The following is an 18,727-nucleotide window of genomic DNA, read 5'->3' on the forward strand; positions in this document are numbered from 1 at the left end:
GAATACCCGCCGGCTCCGACAAACCCGGAGAATCGGGCACAAAACTCCTAGACAGGGCATCCGCCTTCACATTTTTAGAGCCCGGAAGGTACGAAACCACAAAGTCAAAACGGGAGAAAAACAGCGACCAACTAGCCTGTCTAGGATTCAACCGTTTGTCAGACTCGAGATAAGTCAAGTTTTTGTGATCAGTCAAGACCACCACGCGATGCTTAGCTCCTTCAAGCCAATGACGCCACTCCTCGAATGCCCACTTCATGGCTAGCAACTCTCGATTGCCAGCATCATAATTTCGCTCAGCAGACGAAAATTTCCTGGAAAAGAAGGCGCATGGTTTCATCACCGAGCAATCAGAACTTCTCTGCGACAAAACAGCCCCTGCTCCAATTTCGGAAGCATCAACCTCGACCTGGAACGGAAGCGAAACATCTGGTTGGCACAACACAAGGGCAGAAGAAAAACGACGCTTCAACTCCTGAAAAGCTTCCACAGCAGCAGAAGACCAATTGACCACATCAGCACCCTTCTTGGTTAAATCAGTCAACGGTTTAGCAATGCTAGAAAAATTAGCTATGAAGCGACGATAAAAATTAGCAAAGCCCAGGAACTTCTGCAGACTCTTCAGAGATGTAGGCTGAGTCCAATCATAAATGGCCTGAACTTTAACAGGGTCCATCTCAATAGTAGAAGGAGAAAAAATGAACCCCAAAAATGAAATCTTCTGAACACCAAAGAGACACTTTGACCCCTTCACAAACAAAGAATTAGCACGCAGGACCTGGAACACCATTCTGACCTGCTTCACATGAGACTCCCAATCATCCGAGAAGACCAAAATATCATCCAAGTATACAATCAGGAATTTATCCAGGTACTCTCGGAAGATGTCATGCATAAGGGACTGAAACACTGATGGAGCATTAGAAAGTCCGAATGGCATGACCAGGTACTCAAAATGGCCTTCGGGCGTATTAAATGCTGTTTTCCATTCATCGCCCCGTTTAATACGCACAAGATTATACGCACCACGAAGATCTATCTTGGTGAACCAACTAGCCCCCTTAATCCGAGCAAACAAATCAGACAGCAGCGGCAAGGGGTACTGAAATTTGACCGTAATTTTATTTAGAAGGCGGTAATCAATACAAGGTCTCAGTGAACCATCCTTCTTGGCCACAAAAAAGAACCCCGCTCCCAATGGCGACGATGACGGGCGAATATGACCCTTCTCCAAAGACTCCTTCACGTAACTCCGCATAGCGGCGTGCTCAGGTACAGATAAATTAAACAGTCGACCCTTAGGAAACTTACTACCAGGAATCAAATCGCTAGCACAATCACAATTCCTATGCGGAGGTAGGGCATTGGACTTGGGCTCATCGAATACATCCCGGTAATCAGACAAGAACTCTGGGACCTCAGAAGGGGTGGATGATGAGATAGACAGAAATGGAACATCACCATGTACCCCCTGACAACCCCAGCTGGACACAGACATTGATTTCCAATCTAATACTGGGTTATGGACTTGTAGCCATGGCAACCCCAACACGACCACATCATGCAGATTATGCAACACCAGAAAGCGAATATCCTCCTGGTGCGCAGGAGCCATGCACATGGTCAGCTGGGTCCAATACTGAGGCTTATTCTTGGCCAAAGGCGTAGCATCAATTCCTCTCAATGGAATAGGACACTGCAAGGGCTCCAAGACAAACAAACAAGACAGCGCCTAGCAAACTCCAAGTCCATCAAATTCAGGGCAGCGCCTGAATCCACAAATGCCATGACAGAATAGGAAGACAAAGAGCAGATCAAAGTAACGGATAAAAGAAATTTCGACTGTACCGTACCAATGGTGGCAGACCTAGCGAACCGCTTAGTGCGCTTAGGACAATCGGAGATAGCATGAGTGGAATCACCACAGTAGAAACACAGCCCATTCTGACGTCTGTGTTCTTGCCTTTCAGCTCTGGTTAAAGTCCTATCGCACTGAATAGGCTCAGGTTTATGCTCAGATAATACTGCCAAATGGTGCACAGATTTACGCTCGTGCAAGCGTCGATCGATCTGAATGGCCAAAGACATAGACTCATTCAGACCAGCAGGCATAGGAAATCCCACCATGACATCCTTAAGGGCTTCAGAGAGACCCTTTCTGAAAATAGCTGCCAGCGCACATTCATTCCATTGAGTGAGCACGGACCACTTTCTAAACTTCTGACAATAAATCTCTATCTCATCCTGACACAGAGCCAGCAAATTTTTCTCTGCCTGATCCACTGAATTAGGTTCGTCGTACAGCAATCCGAGCGCCAGAAAAAACGCATCAATATTACATAATGCAGGATCTCCTGGCGCAAGGGAAAATGCCCAGTCTTGAGGGTCGCCACGTAATAAAGAAATAATAATCTTAACTTGTTGAACTGGGTCACCAGAGGAGCGGGGTTTCAAAGTCAGAAATAGTTTACAATTATTTTTAAAATTCAAAAACTTAGCTCTATCTCCAAAAAATAACTCAGGAATAGGAATTTTAGGTTCTAACATAGGATTCTGAACCACTAAATCTTGAATGTTCTGTACTCTTATAGTGAGATTATCCATCAAAGAGGACAGACCCTGAATGTCCATGTCCACACCTGTGTTCTGAACCACCCTGATGTATAGGGGAAAAGAGAGACAGAACACAGTGCAAAGAAAAAAAAATGGTCTCAGAACTTCTCTTTTCCCTCTATTGAGAAGCATTAGTACTTTGGGCCTCCAGTACTGTTATGAACAGGTAATTCAGAACCACAATGGACATTGAAGTTCAGAGCACACAAAGTGACCTGACAATTACCAAAAACAAAGGACGAGCTCTGAGACGTGGAAACTCTGCTGACCGCAATCCCTAATCCTAACACACCACACTAGAGGTAGCCGTGGATTGCGCCTAACGCTCCCTATGCAGCTCGGCACAGCCTGAGAAACTAACTAGCCCTAAAGATAGAAAAATAAGCCTACCTTGCCTTAGAAATTCCCCAAAGGAAAAGGCAGCCCCCCACATATAATGACTGTGAGTAAAGATGAAATACAAACACAGAGATGAAATAGATTTAGCAAAGTGAGGCCCGACTTACTGAATAGACCGAGGATAGGAAAGATAGCTTTGCGGTCAACACAAAAACCTACAAACAACCACGCAGAGGGGCAAAAAGACCCTCCGCACCGACTAACGGTACGGAGGTGCTCCCTCTGCGTCTCAGAGCTTCCAGCGAGCAAGAAAAACCGATATAGCAAGCTGGACAGAAAATATAGCAAACAAAAATAACATAAGCAGAACTTAGCTTATGCAGGATAGACAGGCCACAGGAACGATCCAGGAGGAAGCAAGGCCAATACTAGAACATTGACTGGAGGCCAGGATCAAAGCACCAGGTGGAGTTAAATAGAGCAGCACATAACGACTTAACCTCATCACCTGAGGAAGGAAACTCAGAAGCCGCAGTACCACTCTCATCCACCAAAGGAAGCTTATAGACAGAACCAGCCGCAGTACCACTCACGACCACAGGAGGGAGCTTGGCCACAGAATTCACAACACTAACCAGCCTATTCTGATCTAACCTACATGTTTATCATGTAGGACGGATGTCTTACCACCCTATGGTCATCTATTCTAGGTGTTTATAATGAATTGAGGATGTCTTACCAGCCTATGGTCACCTATCCTATGTGTTTATCATAACGGGAGGATGTATTACCAGCCTTTGGCCATCTATCCTAGGTGTTTATCATGAAGGGAGAATATCTTACCAGCCTTTGGTCATCTATCCTAGGTGTTTATCATGAAGGGAGGATTTCTTATCAGCCTATGGTCATCTGTGCTAGGTGTTTATAATGAAGGGAGGATGTCTTACCGCCCTATGGCCATCTATCCTACATGTTTATCATGTAGGGAGGATGTCTTTCCACCCTATGGTCATCTATCCTAGATGTTTATCATGAAGGGATAATGTCTTACCAGCTAATGGTCATCTATCCTAGGTGTTTATAATGAAGGGGGATGTTTTACTAGCATACAGTCATCTATTCTAGGTGTTTCTCTTGAAGGGAAAATATGTTACAAGTTTATGGTCATCTATCCTAGATGTCTATCATGAAGGAAGGATGTCTTAGCAGCCTGTGGTCATTTGTTCTAGGTGTTTATCATGAAGGGAGGATGTATTACTAGCCTATGGTCATCTATCCTAGATGTTTATCATGAAGGAAGGAAGTCTTACCAGACTAGGTTCATATATTCAAGGTGTTTATCACGAAGGGAGGATGTATTACCAGTCTATGGTCATCTATCCTAGATGGTTATCATGTAGAGAGGATGTCTTACCAGCCTATGGTCATCTATCCAAGGTGCTTATTATAAAGGGAGAATATCTTACCAGCCTATGGTAATCTATCCTAGGTGTTTATCATAAAGGGAGAATATCTTACCAGCCTATGGTAATCTATCCTAGATGTTTATCATGTAGGGAGGATGTCTTACCAGCCTATGGTCATCTATCCAAGGTGTTTATCATGAAGGGAGGATGTATTTCCACTATGGTAATCTATCCTAGGTGTTTATCATGAAGCAAGGATGTATTACCGGTAGTGATGAGCGAATAGCATTGTTGCTCGAATCTCCCCGAGCATGCTCGGGTGATCTCCGATTATTTTGTAGTGCTTGGACATTTAGTTTTCCTCGCCTCAGCTGCATGATTTGCATCTGCTGGACACCCTAAATACATGTGGGAATTCCCTAACAAGCAGGCATTCCTCACATGTATTCATCCTGGCTAGCAGCCATAAATCATGCAGCTGAGGCGAAGAAAATTAAATGTCGGAGCACTACAAAATACTCCGGGATCACCCGAGCATGCTCGGGGAGACCCGAGCAACAATGCTATTCGCTCATCACAAATTACCAGCCTTTGGTTATCTATCCTAGCTGTTTATCATGAAGGTAGGATGTCCTACCACCCTATTGTCATCTATGCTAGGTGTTTATAGTGAAGGGAAGATGTCTTACCATCCTATGGTCATCTATCCTAGGTGTTTATCATGAAGGGAGGATGTATTACCAGTAGTGTTGAGTGATACCTTCCGATATCCAGAAATATCGGTATCAGATTGGATCGGCCGATATTCAAAAAATATCGGATATCGCCGATACTGATACCCGATACCAATGCAAGTCAATGGGACAAAGATATTGGAATTAAAATAAACCCTTTCTTTCCTTGTAGGTTTATTCTACATGAAGGAAAACAACTAAGAATAATGTAGAATGTATTGGGGGAGGTGGAGGAGACATTAAAGGCATAGAGGTTTAGCCCAATCAAATGGAATAGCAGGAATTACATTTTTTTAAGATATTCGGAGTTACAAAGATATTCACTATGTTAAGATTTTTTATATTTTGTCAGATATTAATGTTTCACTAATTCCATGCTCTTCACCTTCTTTTTTACTTCTCTCACACTTTCTTCTTCATCATCCTCAGCAGCAGCATCTTTTTCATCAATTTCTTCTTCACCTTATTCATCTTCTTCTTCTTCACCTTCTTCCTATTATTCTTTTTTTCACATTCTTCATATTCTTTTTATTCATCTATTATTCTTCTTCATATTCTACTTCTTCATCTTCTTCATATTCTTCTTCGTCATCATATTCTTATTTGTGACAGGCATTCCTGTAGTTGCTATCTAAAAAAGTTTGAAGATTACACCTTCCGTTCTGCCTGTCACAAAAGATTTACAACAGGTTTTGTCCGCGTTCAGTTTGGCCTGCAGCAGCAGGTTTTTCCCAGGGACACCACGAGGAGGAATGGACTCGCCCCCATACACTGCTTAGTCTTCTTCTGCTTATAATTTAGATAATATCTTTTGCTCTGATTTTTAGTCTTATGCTTAATGTTCTTCTGCTTTTTGTTCTGCAGCTTCTTGTTCTTCTGCTTCTCGGTGTTCAGGGTCGTCATCTTTAGGCTCTTGAACTTGGAAATGTAGCAGAAGGTACAAGAAGGCTGAGGAACTGCCGAGAACCAGCTGACGGTACTGGAACCCGGATGGCTACCCGAAGGTACAAGAGCCAATGGTACTACCGAGGACCAGCTGACGGTACTGGAACCCGGTTACTAAGCAGGAGGTACCCATACCAGAAAACACTACCAAGGACCACCTGATGTTGGTGGAACTCGGATACCCAGAAGGAGGCACCTAAGCCAAAGGCTCTGCTTGGAACCAGCTGACGGTACTGGAACCAGGGGGACCTATTCAAGATTGTCTTCCAAAGAACCAGCTAATGGTGCTGGAACTCAGGCAGCAGAAGGTCCACAGGAAAAAAAATTGCTAGGCCGTGAGCCGGCCGTAGTTACCAAAAACCCACAGTCCTACAGGGGGAGCTTGTCCTATTGGCACCAGCCTTGATTGCCCCTTTCCCGCAGCCCACATAGGAAGCACCTAAACTGCAGGCACCATAGAGTCGGCTAACCAGACCGCAGCATGACAGGACAATGTATTGGAGGCAAAGTGACCTTGACACTACCCGGAAACAGCTGGCGTGCTGGAACCGGGCTGGGCAGGAGGGAGTACCTGTGCCAAAGACACTTCTGAGCAACTGGTGGTGTTGGAGCCCAGGGAATGCAGGAGAAGCAGAGTATAGGCTGAGGCCTAATTGGAGCAAGTTGAAAGGGAACCTTTAACCCTCCCAGTTGTTAGCAACTAAAAGATCCACCTTGTGCAGTACTAATGCTGCACAAAGAAAAGGTGGCTCTTTTAATTATGCTCCTTGCAGATGCTGAAGTTAACACTTATAAAATGTGTCCCCTCATACCCTTAAACCGTCCCGGGGGGGTGACTTTCCTTCTTAATGAGACGCAGCACAGCCGTCATTTACACTCCCTTGGCGCCGTGCACCGCCTCCTCAGCATTGTTTGAATCTGTCCCGGAGCATGCACTGTTATGTTATCCCTTGGCCATGCGCAGTTAGCGCAGCCCATCTTAGTTACATAGTTACATAGTTATTAAGGTTGAAGGAAGACTTTAAGTCCATCTAGTTCAACCCATAGCCTAACCTAACTTGCCCTAACATGTTGATCCAGAGGAAGGCAAAAAAAAACCATGTGTGGTAAGCTCCACCTTGGGGAAAAAAATTCCTTCCCGACTCCACATACGGCAATCATACTAGTTCCCTGGATCAACGCCCTATCAAGGAATCTAGTGTATATACCCTGTAACATTATACTTTTCCAAAAATGTATCCAGTCCCCTCTTAAATTTAAGTAATGAATCACTCATTACAACATCATACGGCAGAGAGTTCCATAGTCTCACTGCTCTTACAGTAAAGAATCCGCGTCTGTTATTATGCTTAAACCTTTTTTCCTCCAAACGTAGAGGATGCCCCCTTGTCCCTGTTTCAGGTCTATGATAAAAAAGATCATCAGAAAGGTCTTTGTACTGTTCCCTCATATATTTATACATTAACATAAGATCACCCCTTAGTCTTCGTTTTTCCAAACTAAATAGCCCCAAGTGTAATAACCTATCTTGGTATTGCAGATCCCCCAGTCCTCTAATAACCTTGGTCGCTCTTCTCTGCACCCGCTCCAGTTCAGCTATGTCTTTCTTATACACCGGAGACCAGAACTGTGCACAGTATTCTAAGTGTGGTCGAACAAGTGAGTTGTATAGAGGTAAAATTATGTTCTCCTCATGAGCATCTATGCCTCTTTTAATGCATCCCATTATTTTATTTGCCTTTGTAGCAGCTGCCTGACACTGGCCACTAAATATGAGTTTGTCATCCACCCATACACCCAGGTCTTTTTCATTGACGGTTTTGCCCAGAGTTTTAGAATTAAGCACATAATTATACATCTTATTACTTCTACCCAAGTGCATGACCTTACATTTATCCCCATTAAAGCTCATTTGCCATTTATCAGCCCAAGCTTCTAGTTTACATAAATCATCCTGTAATATAAAATTGTCCTCCTCTGTATTGAATACCCTGCAGAGTTTAGTGTCATCCGCAAATATTGAAATTCTACTCTGAATGCCCCCTACAAGGTCATTAATAAATATGTTAAAAAGAAGAGGGCCCAATACTGACCCCTGTGGTACCCCACTGCTAACCGCTACCCAGTCCGAGTGTGCTCCATTAATAACCACCCTTTGTTTCCTATCCCTGAGCCAGCTCTCAACCCACTTACACATATTTTCCCCTATCCCCATTATTCTCATTTTATGTATCAACCTTTTGTGTGGCACCGTATCAAAAGCTTTTGAAAAGTCCATATACACTACATCTACTGGGTTCCTTTGGTCCAGTCCGGAACTTACCTCTTCATAGAAGCTGATCAAATTAGTCTGACATGAACGGTCCCTAGTAAACCCATGCTGACACTGGGTCATGAGGTTATTCCTCTTCAGATACTCCAGTATAGCATCCCTTAGAATACCCTCCAGGATTTTACCCACAGTAGAGGTTAAGCTTACTGGCCTATAGTTTCCGAGTTCAGTTTTTGTTCCCTTTTTGAATATTGGCACCACATTTGCTATACGCCAGTCCTGTGGTACAGACCCTGTTATTATGGAGTCTTTAAAGATTAAAAATAATGGTCTATCAATGACTGTACTTAATTCCTGCAGCACTCGAGGGTGTATCCCATCCGGGCCCGGAGATTTGTCAATTTTAGTGATTTTTAGACGCCGCCGCACTTCCTGCTGGGTTAAGCAGGTGACATTTAATGGGGAATTTTTATCACTAGTCATTTTGTCTGCCATGGGATTTTCTTGTGTAAATACTGATGAAAAAAAGTCATTTAGCATATTGGCTTTTTCCTCATCCTCATCCACCATTTCACCCAGACTATTTTTAAGGGGGCTAACACTATCATTTTTTAGTTTCTTACTATTTATGTAGTTAAAGAATATTTTGGGATTATTTTTACTCTCTCTGGCAATGAGTCTCTCTGTCTCAATCTTTGCTGCCTTGATTTGCTTTTTACAGAATTTATTTAATTTTTTGTATTTATTTAATGCCTCCTCACTACCTACTTCCTTTAATTCTCTAAATGCTTTCTTTTTGTCACTTATTGCGCCCCTTACAGCTCTATTTAGCCATATCGGTTTCCTCCTATTCCTAGTATGTTTATTCTCATACGGTATATACTGTGCACAGGTCCTATCCAGGATGCTAATAAATGTCTCCCATTTTCTTTGTGTATTTTTGTGTCTCAGGATATCGTCCCATTTAATTGCACCAAGATCCTCTCTCATCCGTTGGAAATTTGCCCTCCTGAAGTTTAGTGTCCTTGTAACCCCTCTATTACACATCTTTTTAAAGGATACATGAAAGCTTATTATTTTGTGATCGCTATTTCCCAAGTAACCCCCAACCCTTATATTTGCTATGCGGTCTGGCCTGTTGGTTAATATTAGGTCTAGCAGTGCCCCCCTTCTTGTTGGGTCCTGAACCAGCTGTGAAAGGTAATTGTCTCTCACAGTTGTCAAAAACCGATTACCTTTGCTGGAACTGCAGGTTTCTGTTCCCCAATCTATTTCAGGGTAGTTGAAGTCCCCCATAATAATGACTTCTCCTTGAGTCGCAGCTTCATCTGTTTGCTTTACGAGGATATTCTCCAATGCTTCCATTATTTTTGAAGATTTATAACAAACCCCTATCAGTAATTTATTATTTTTTCCCCTCCCCTTATCTCCACCCACAGGGATTCTACATGTTCATTAAATTCACCTATATTATCACGCCGGATGGGTTTTAAGGATGATTTTACATATAGACACACCCCTCCCCCTCGCTTATCTGTACGGTCATTTCTGAACAGACTATAGCCCTGCAAGTTAACAGCCCAGTCATGGCTCTCATCCAGCCACGTTTCAGATATCCCCACCATGTCATAATTATGCTCCAACAACATTAGTTCTAATTCGTCCATTTTGTTGGCGAGGCTTCTGGCATTAGTATACATGCACTTGATGTTCCTCTCTGTACCTCTACTCTTTCTTAAATTATTAACTGTTCTAACCCCATCCCCCATGCCACCGCCACCCCCAACTTCCTTATTTGTGCCCAGGTCTCTGTCTGCACTATCTTCCCCTCCCATAAATTGAATACCCTCCCCCCCAATCCCTAGTTTAAACAATCCTCCAAACTTCTAGCCATTTTCTCCCCCAGCACAGCTGCACCTTCCCCATTGAGGTGCAGTCCATCCCTAGCGTAGAGCCTGTAGCCAACTGAGAAGTCGGCCCAGTTCTGCAGGAACCCAAACCCCTCCTTCCTACACCAATTCTTGAGCCACTTATTAACCTCCCTAATCTCCCGTTGCCTCTCTGGCGTGGCACGTGGTGCAGGCAGTATTTCGGAGAATACCACGTTGGAGGTCCTTGCTTTCAGCTTGCAGCCTAATTCCCTGAAATCATCTTTAAGGACCTTCCACCTACCTCTAACTTTGTCATTTGTGCCAATGTGCACCATGACCGCTGGGTCCTCACCAGCCCCTCCCAGTAATCTGTCCACCCGATCAGCGATGTGTCGGACATCATTTGTTGTCAGGTTGGCTGCGCCTGTGCGGCTGCCCTGCTAGAGATCCCGCCCCCCAGTGTCTTCTGATTTATTCACACTGCAGGCCTGGGATTCATGGGCATGCACAGTTCATATCTTGGCCTCAAATTCGTCTGGGAAGGTTTGAAGGTATGAGGGGACATATATTTTATAAGTGTTAAGTTAAGCGTGTGCAAGGAGCATAACTAAAAGAGCCACCTTTTCCTTGTGCAGCATTAGTGCTACACAAGGTGGCTCTTTAAGTTACAAACGCCTGGGGGGGTACAGTTTCCCTTTAATTTCTGTTTTAGTGTCAGTGTGGTGGTCGCAGGACACATTGCCGGATACACAGCTGGGGATCAGCTGACGTTACTGAAACCCAATAACAGAGGAGTAACTGTTGACTGTGCAGACAGCACTTCTGAGCAGCAACTGGCGGTGTTGAAGCCCAGGGACAGCAGGAGGAGCACAGTGTAGGCCGAATCCTGCACTCAAGGCAGTTTAATATCTGTTGTTGTGTCAGCGTGGCGGTCGCAGGACACATTGCAGGATACACAGCTGGGGATCAGCTGACGTTACTGAAACCCAATAACACAGCAGCAAGTGTTGAATGTGCAAACGGCACTTCCGGGCAGCAACTGGCGGTGTTGGAGCCCAGGGACAGCAGGAGGGGCAGACTTGAGTTATTGCCGCACACAAAGCAGGGGAGCAGCTGGCGTAACTGAACCCCAATAACAGAGAAGCAACTGTTGACTGTGCAGACAGCACTTCTGAGCACCAAATGGCAGTGTTGGAGCCCAGGGTCAATCAGGGTGTAGGCCGAGGCCTAATTGGAGCGAGTTTAATATCTGTAGTACTGTCAGCATGGCGGTCGCAGGACACATTGCCGGATACACAGCAGGGGAGCAGCTGACGTTACTGAACCCCACTAACACAGGTGTTATGAAAGGCAATTCAGTACCACAATGGACATAGCGGTCAGAGCACATACAGTGATCTGACAATAACCCAAAATCATAGAACGAGCTCTGAGACGTGGAACTCTGCAGACCGCAATCCCTAATCCTCTCCAAACAACACTAGAGGCAGCCGTGGATTGCGCCTAACACTGCCTATGCAACTCGGCACAGCCTGAGAAACTAACTAGCCTGAAGATAGAAAATAAGCCTACCTTGCCTCAGAGAAATACCCCAAAGGAAAAGGCAGCCCCCCACATATAATGACTGTGAGTTAAGATGAAAAGACAAACGTAGAGATGAAATAGATTCAGCAAAGTGAGGCCCGACTTTCTTAACAGAGCGAGGATAGAAAAGGTCACTTTGCGGTCTACACAAAACCCTAAAGAAAACCACGCAAAGGGGGCAAAAAGACCCTCCGTACCGAACTAACGGCACGGAGGTACACCCTTTGCGTCCCAGAGCTTCCAGCAACAAATTAGACAAGCTGGACAGAAAAAATAGCAAACAAATAGCAAAGAAGAACTTAGCTATGCAGAGCAGCAGGCCACAGGAATGATCCAGGGAAAAGCAAGTCCAACACTGGAACATTGACAGGAAGCCAGGATCAAAGCATTAGGTGGAGTTAAGTAGAGAAGCACCTAACGACCTCACCAGATCACCTGAGGGAGGAAACTCAGAAGCCGCAGTACCACTTCCCTCCACCAACAGAAGCTCACAGAGAGAATCAGCCGAAGTACCACTTGTGACCACAGGAGGGAGCTCTGCCACAGAATTCACAACACACAGGAGCTAGTGTTTTTCTTTGTGCAGATAGCACTTCCGGGCAGCAACTGCCGGTGTTGGAGCCCAGGGTCAATGCAATAAACTGGCAGGAGAACTTGCCGCACACACAGCAGGGGAAGAGCTGGCGTTACTGAAGCCCAATAAAAGAGGAGCAACTGTTGACTGTGCAGACAGCACTTCCAGGCAGCAACTGGTGGTGTTGGAGCCCAGGGATTACAGAAGAAATAGAGTGTAGGCCGAGGTCTAATTGGAGCAAGTTTCAAATCTGTAGTTATGTGAGTGTGGAGGTAGCAGGAGCAATTGCCGTATACACAGCAGTGGAGCAGCTGACGTTACTGAACCCCATTAACACAAGAGCTAGTGTTTTTCTATGTGCAGACAGCACTTCAGGGCAGCAACTGGCGGTGTTGGAGCCCAGGGTCAATGCAATAAACTGGCAGGAGAACTTGCCGCACACACAGCAGGGGAACAGCTGGCGTTACTGAACCCCACTAACACAGGAGCTAGTGTTTTTCTCTGTGCAGATAGCACTTCTGGGCAGCAACTGTCGGTGTTGGAGCCCAGGGTCAATGCAATAAACTGGCAGGAGAACTTGCCGCACACACAGCAGGGGAAAAGCTGGCGTTACTGAACCTCAATAACAGAGCTGTAATCCCTGGGCTCCAACACCGCCAGTTGCTGCCTGGAAGTGCTGTCCGCACAGTCTACAGTTGCTCCATTGTGATTGGGGTTCAGTAATGTCAGATGTTCCCCTGCTGTATGTGCGGCAAGTTCTCCTGCCAGTTTATTGCATTGACCCTGGGCTCCAACACCGCCAGTTGTTGCCTGGAAGTGCTGTCCGCACAGTCAACAGTTTCTCCTCTGTTTATTATCTATCTATCCCATATCTATCTTTGTGTCTGCAGTGTAGAAAATAAGTATTTGATCCCTTGCTGATTTTGTAAGTTTGCCCACTGACAAAGACATGAACAATCTATAATTTTAAGGGTAGGTTAATTTTAACATTGAGAGATAGAATAACAAAAACAAAATCCAGAAAATCACATTGTATAAATTATATAAATGTATTTGCATTTTGCAGTGAGAAATAAGTATTTGATCCCCTACCAACCATTAAGAGTTCTGGCTCCTATAGACCAGTTAGATGTTCCTAATCAACTCGCTACCTGCATTAAAGACAGCTGTCTTACATAGTCACCTTTATTAAAGACTCCTGTCCACTGACTCAATTAGGCCGGGGTCACACTAGACCGTAATACGGACGAGTGCAATGCGATAAAAAATCGCATAGCACTCATCCCAATGTTAATCAATGGGGCAGCTCCCATCATCCGATATTTTCTCGGCCGTATTCAGGATCCGAGTGAAATCGCAGCATGCTGCTATTGTCAGCGTTTCTCGGCCGAGAATCGCCAATGAAAGTCTATGGAAGCCCCAAAAATACAGATCACACACGGACCAGCAGTGTGACTTGCGAGGAATACGCAGCGCTGTTAGAGAGAAAAGCCGGTAATTCAGTGCGGTGTACAGTAAAATCACACTGACAGCTTAGAATAGAATTGGTCGAATAAATGTGTACACATAGAATAGGTATATATATATATATATATATATATATATATATATATATGTCAGTGAGACACATATATGTATATATATTAATATTTCTTCCAGCGCTAGACAGCTTTAAAGCCGGTAATTCAATTACCGGCTTTTGCTTTCTCCTTCCTAAAACCCGACATGATATGAGACATGGTTTACATACAGTAAACCATCTCATATCACCATTTTTTTGCATATTCCACACTACTAATGTTAGTAGTGTGTATGTGCAAAATTTGGCCGTTCTAGCTAGTAAATTAAGGGGTTAAATGGCGGAAAAAATTGGCGTGGGCTCCCGCACAATTTTCTCCGCCAGAGTGGTAAAGCCAGTGACTGAGGGCAGATATTAATAGCCTGGAGAGGGTCCATGGTTATTGGCCCCCCCCCTAGCTAAAAACACCTGCCCCCAGCCACCCCAGAAAAGGCACATCTGGAAGATGCGCCTATTCTGGCACTTGGCCACTCTCTTCCCATTCCCGTGTAGCGGTGGGCTATGGGGTAATGAAGGGTTAATGCCACCTTGCTATTGTAAGGTGACATTAAGCCAAATTAATAATGGAGAGGCGTCAATTATGACACCTATCCATTATTAATCAAATACTAGTAAAGGGTTAAAAATACACAAACACATTATTAAAAAATAATTTAATGAAATAAAAACAAAGGTTGTTGTAATATTTTATTGAACGCCCAATCCAATTACTGAAGACCCTCGTTCTGTAACAAAAAAAACATAATAAACCAACAATATCCTTACCTTCCGCAGATCTGTAAAGTCCAACGATGTAAATCCATCTGAAGGGGTTAAAATATTTTGCAGACACGAGCTTTGCTAATGCAGCAGCTCATGTCTGCAAAACCCCGGGGAATGTAGGTAAAGTAGGTCAATGACCTATATTTACCTGCATTTGCGGTGAGGCGCCCTCTGCTGGCTGTTCCTAGATCGTGGGAACTTTCCTAGAAAGCTCGCTGGTTCGAGTTCATATGAGGACAACCAGCAGAGGGTGCCCTCTTATGATCTCGAGCCTGGGAGCTTTCTAGGAAAGTTCCCATGATCTAGAAACAGCCAGCAGAGGGCGCCTCACCACAAACGCAGGTAAATATAGGTCATTGACCTACTTTACCTACATTCTCCAGGGTTTTGCAGACATGAGCAACATTGCATTAGCAAAGCTCGTGTCTGCAAAATATTTTAACCCCTTCAGATGGATTTACATCGTTGGACTTTACAGATCTGCGGAAGGTAAGGATATTGTTGGTTTATTATGTTTTTTTTGTTACAGAACAAGGGTCTTCAGTGATTGGATTGGGCGTTCAATAAAATATTACAACAACCTTTGTTTTTATTTCATTAAATTATTTTTTAATAATGTGTTTGAGTATTTTTAACCCTTTACTAGTATTGGATTAATAATGGATAGGTGTCATAATTGACGCCTCTCCATTATTAATTTGGCTTAATGTCACCTTACAATAGCAAGGTGGCATTAACCCTTCATTACCCCATATCCCACCGCTACACGGGAATGGGAAGAGTTTTGGCCAAGTGCCAGAATAGGCGCATCTTCCAGATGTGCCTTTTCTGGGGTGGCTGGGGGCAGATGTTTTTAGCCAGGGGGGGCCAATAACCATGGATCCTCTCCAGGCTATTAATATCTGCCCTCAGTCACTGGCTTTACCACTCTGGCGGAGAAAATTGTGCGGGAGCCCACGCCAATTTTTTCCGTCATTTAACCCCTTAATTTACTAGCTAGAACGGCCAAATTTTGCACATACACACTACTAACATTAGTAGTGTGGAATATGCAAAAAAAAATGGTGATATGAAATGGTTTACTGTATGTAAACCATGTCTCATATCATGTCGGGTTTTAGGAAGGAGAAAGCAAAAGCCGGTAATTGAATTACCGGCTTTGTGCTATATCGCGCTGGATGAAATATTAATATACTAGCTGAAGAGCCCGGCGTTGCCTGGGCATAGTAAATATCTGTGGTTAGTTATAGCACCTCACTTCTCTTATTTTCCCATCACGCCTCTCATTTTCCCCCTCACATCTCTCATTTTCTCCCTTACACCTCTCATTTTCCCCCTCACTCCTCTTATTTTCCCCCTAACTCCTCTCATTCCCCCTCACTCCTCTCATTCCCCCCTAACACTTGTCATTTCGACCTCACATCTGTCATTTTCCGATCACTCCACTATTTTCCCTCACTCCTTTCATTTTGCACTAACACCTTTTCATTTTCACCTCACACGTCTCATTTTCCCCTCAGTATATACATGTTTGTCATCTCCCTTAGATATAGTATATACCTGTATGTCATCTCCTGTTTATAGTATATACCTGTATGTCATCTCCCCTGTAAATAGTATATACCTGCTGTATGTCATCTCCTCCTGTATATTGTATATACCTATGTGTCATCTCCTCCTGTATATAGTATATACTGTACCTGTATGTCATCTCTTCTGTGTATACTATATACCTGCATGTCATCTCCTCCTATATATAGTATATACCTGTATGTCATCTCCTGTGTGTAGTATATACCTGTATGTCATCTCCCCTGTATATAGTATATACCTGCTGTATGTCATCTCCTGCTCTATATACCTATGTGTCATCTCCTCTTTTATATAGTATATACCTGTATGTCATCTCCTCCTGTATATAGTATATACGTGTGTCATTTCCTCCAGTATATAGTATATACCTGTAAGTCATCTCCTCCTGTATATAGTATATACCTGTGTGTCATCTGCTCCTGTATATAGTATATACCTGTGTGTCATCTCCTCCTGTATATAGTATGTACCTGTATGTCATCTCATCCTGTATATAGTATACATCTGTGTGTCATCTCCTCCTGTATATAGTATATACGTCTGTCATCTCCTCTGTATATAGTATATACCTGTGTGTCATCTCCTCCTGTATATAGTATATACCTGTGTGTCATCTCCTCCTGTATTAAGTATATATCTGTGTGTCATCTCCCCTGTATATAGTATGTACGTGTATGTCATCTCCTCCTGTATATAGTATATACCTGTGTGTCATCTCCTCATGTATATAGCATATGCCTGTGTGTCATCTCCCCTGTATATAGTATATACCTGTGTGTCATCTCCCCTGTATATAGTATATACCTGTGTGTCATCTTCCCTGTATATAGTATGTACCTGTATGTCATCTTCCCTGTATATAGTATGTACCAGTGTGTCATCTCTTCCTGTATATAGTATATACCTGTGTGTCATTTCCCCTGTATATAGTATATATGTGTGTGTCATCTCCTCCTGTTTATAGTATATACCTGTGTGTCATCTCCCCGGTATATAGTATATATGTGTGTGTCATCTCCCCTGTATATAGTGTATATACCTGTGTGTCATCTCCTCCTGTATATAGTATATATCTGTGTGTCATCTCCTCCTGTATTAGACCTGTTCACACGTTATTTGCTCAGTATTTTTATCTCAGTATTTGTAAGCTAAATTGGCAGCCTGATAAATCCCCAGCCAACAGGAAGCCCTCCCCCCTGGCAGTATATATTAGCTCACACATACACATAATAGACAGGTTATGTGACTGACAGCAGCCGTATTTCCTATATGGTACAGTTGTTGCTCTTGTAGTTTGTCTGCTTATTAATCAGATTTTTATTTTTGAAGGATAATACCAGACTTGTGTGTGTTTTAGGGCGAGTTTCATGTGTCAAGTTGTGTGTGTTGAGTTGCGTGTGGCGACATACATGTAGCGACTTTTGTGAGATGAGTTTTGTGTGGCGACATGCGTGTAGCAACTTTTTGTGTGTCGAGTTGCATGTGACAGGTTAGTGTAGCAAGTTGTGTGCAGCAAGTTTTGCGCATGGCGAGATTTGCGTGTGGCGAGTTTTATGTGTGGTGCGTTTTGAGTATGTGCAAGTTTTGCGTGAGGCAACTTTTGCATGTGTTGCAACTTTTGTGCATGTTGCAATTTTTCCGCATGTGCAAATTTGGCATTTGGCGAGTTTTTCATGAGGTGAGTTTTGCACGTGTGGCGAGTTTTGCGTGAGCCTAGTTTTTCATGTGGCGAGTTTTGCACGTGGCGAGTTTTGAGCGGTGACTTTTGTGTTTCAACTTTTATGTGGCGAGGTTGGTGTATGTGTGGTGAAATGTGTGCTGAGGGTGATATGTGTTCAAGCACGTGGTAGAGTGTGGCGCATTTTGTGTGTGTTCATATCCCCTTATGTGGTGAGTATCCCATGTCCGGACCCCACCTTAGCAACTGTATGGTATATCCTCTTTGGCGCCATCGCGCTCACTCTTTAAGTCCCCCTTGTTCACATCGGGCAGCTGTCAATTTGCCTCCAACAATTTTCCTTTCACTTTTCCCCATTATGTAGATAGGGGTAAAATTGTTTGGTGAATTGGAACGCACGGGGTTAAAATTTTGCCTCACAACATAGCCTATGACGCTCTCAGGGTCCAGTCGTGTGACTGTGCAAAATTTTGTGGCTGTAGCTGCGACGGTGCAGATGCCAATCCCGGACATACACACACACATACACACACACATTCAGCTTTATATATTAGATATACATATATGTGTCTACTGACATATATATATATATATATATATATATATATATATATATATATATAGACAGTATATATGTTTGTTTGTTTTTTTCACATGGATCCCTTGTATAGCCGTATGTCGGTTTTGCAAGCCTGCGATAAAAACACGCAGTGCGGATGACATACGGATTACATACGGAGGATGCCATGCGCAAAAAATGGTGACACACCCTGCCTA

Source organism: Ranitomeya imitator, chromosome 3 (genome assembly GCF_032444005.1).
Source record: "Ranitomeya imitator isolate aRanImi1 chromosome 3, aRanImi1.pri, whole genome shotgun sequence".
Lineage (NCBI taxonomy): Eukaryota > Metazoa > Chordata > Amphibia > Anura > Dendrobatidae > Ranitomeya > Ranitomeya imitator.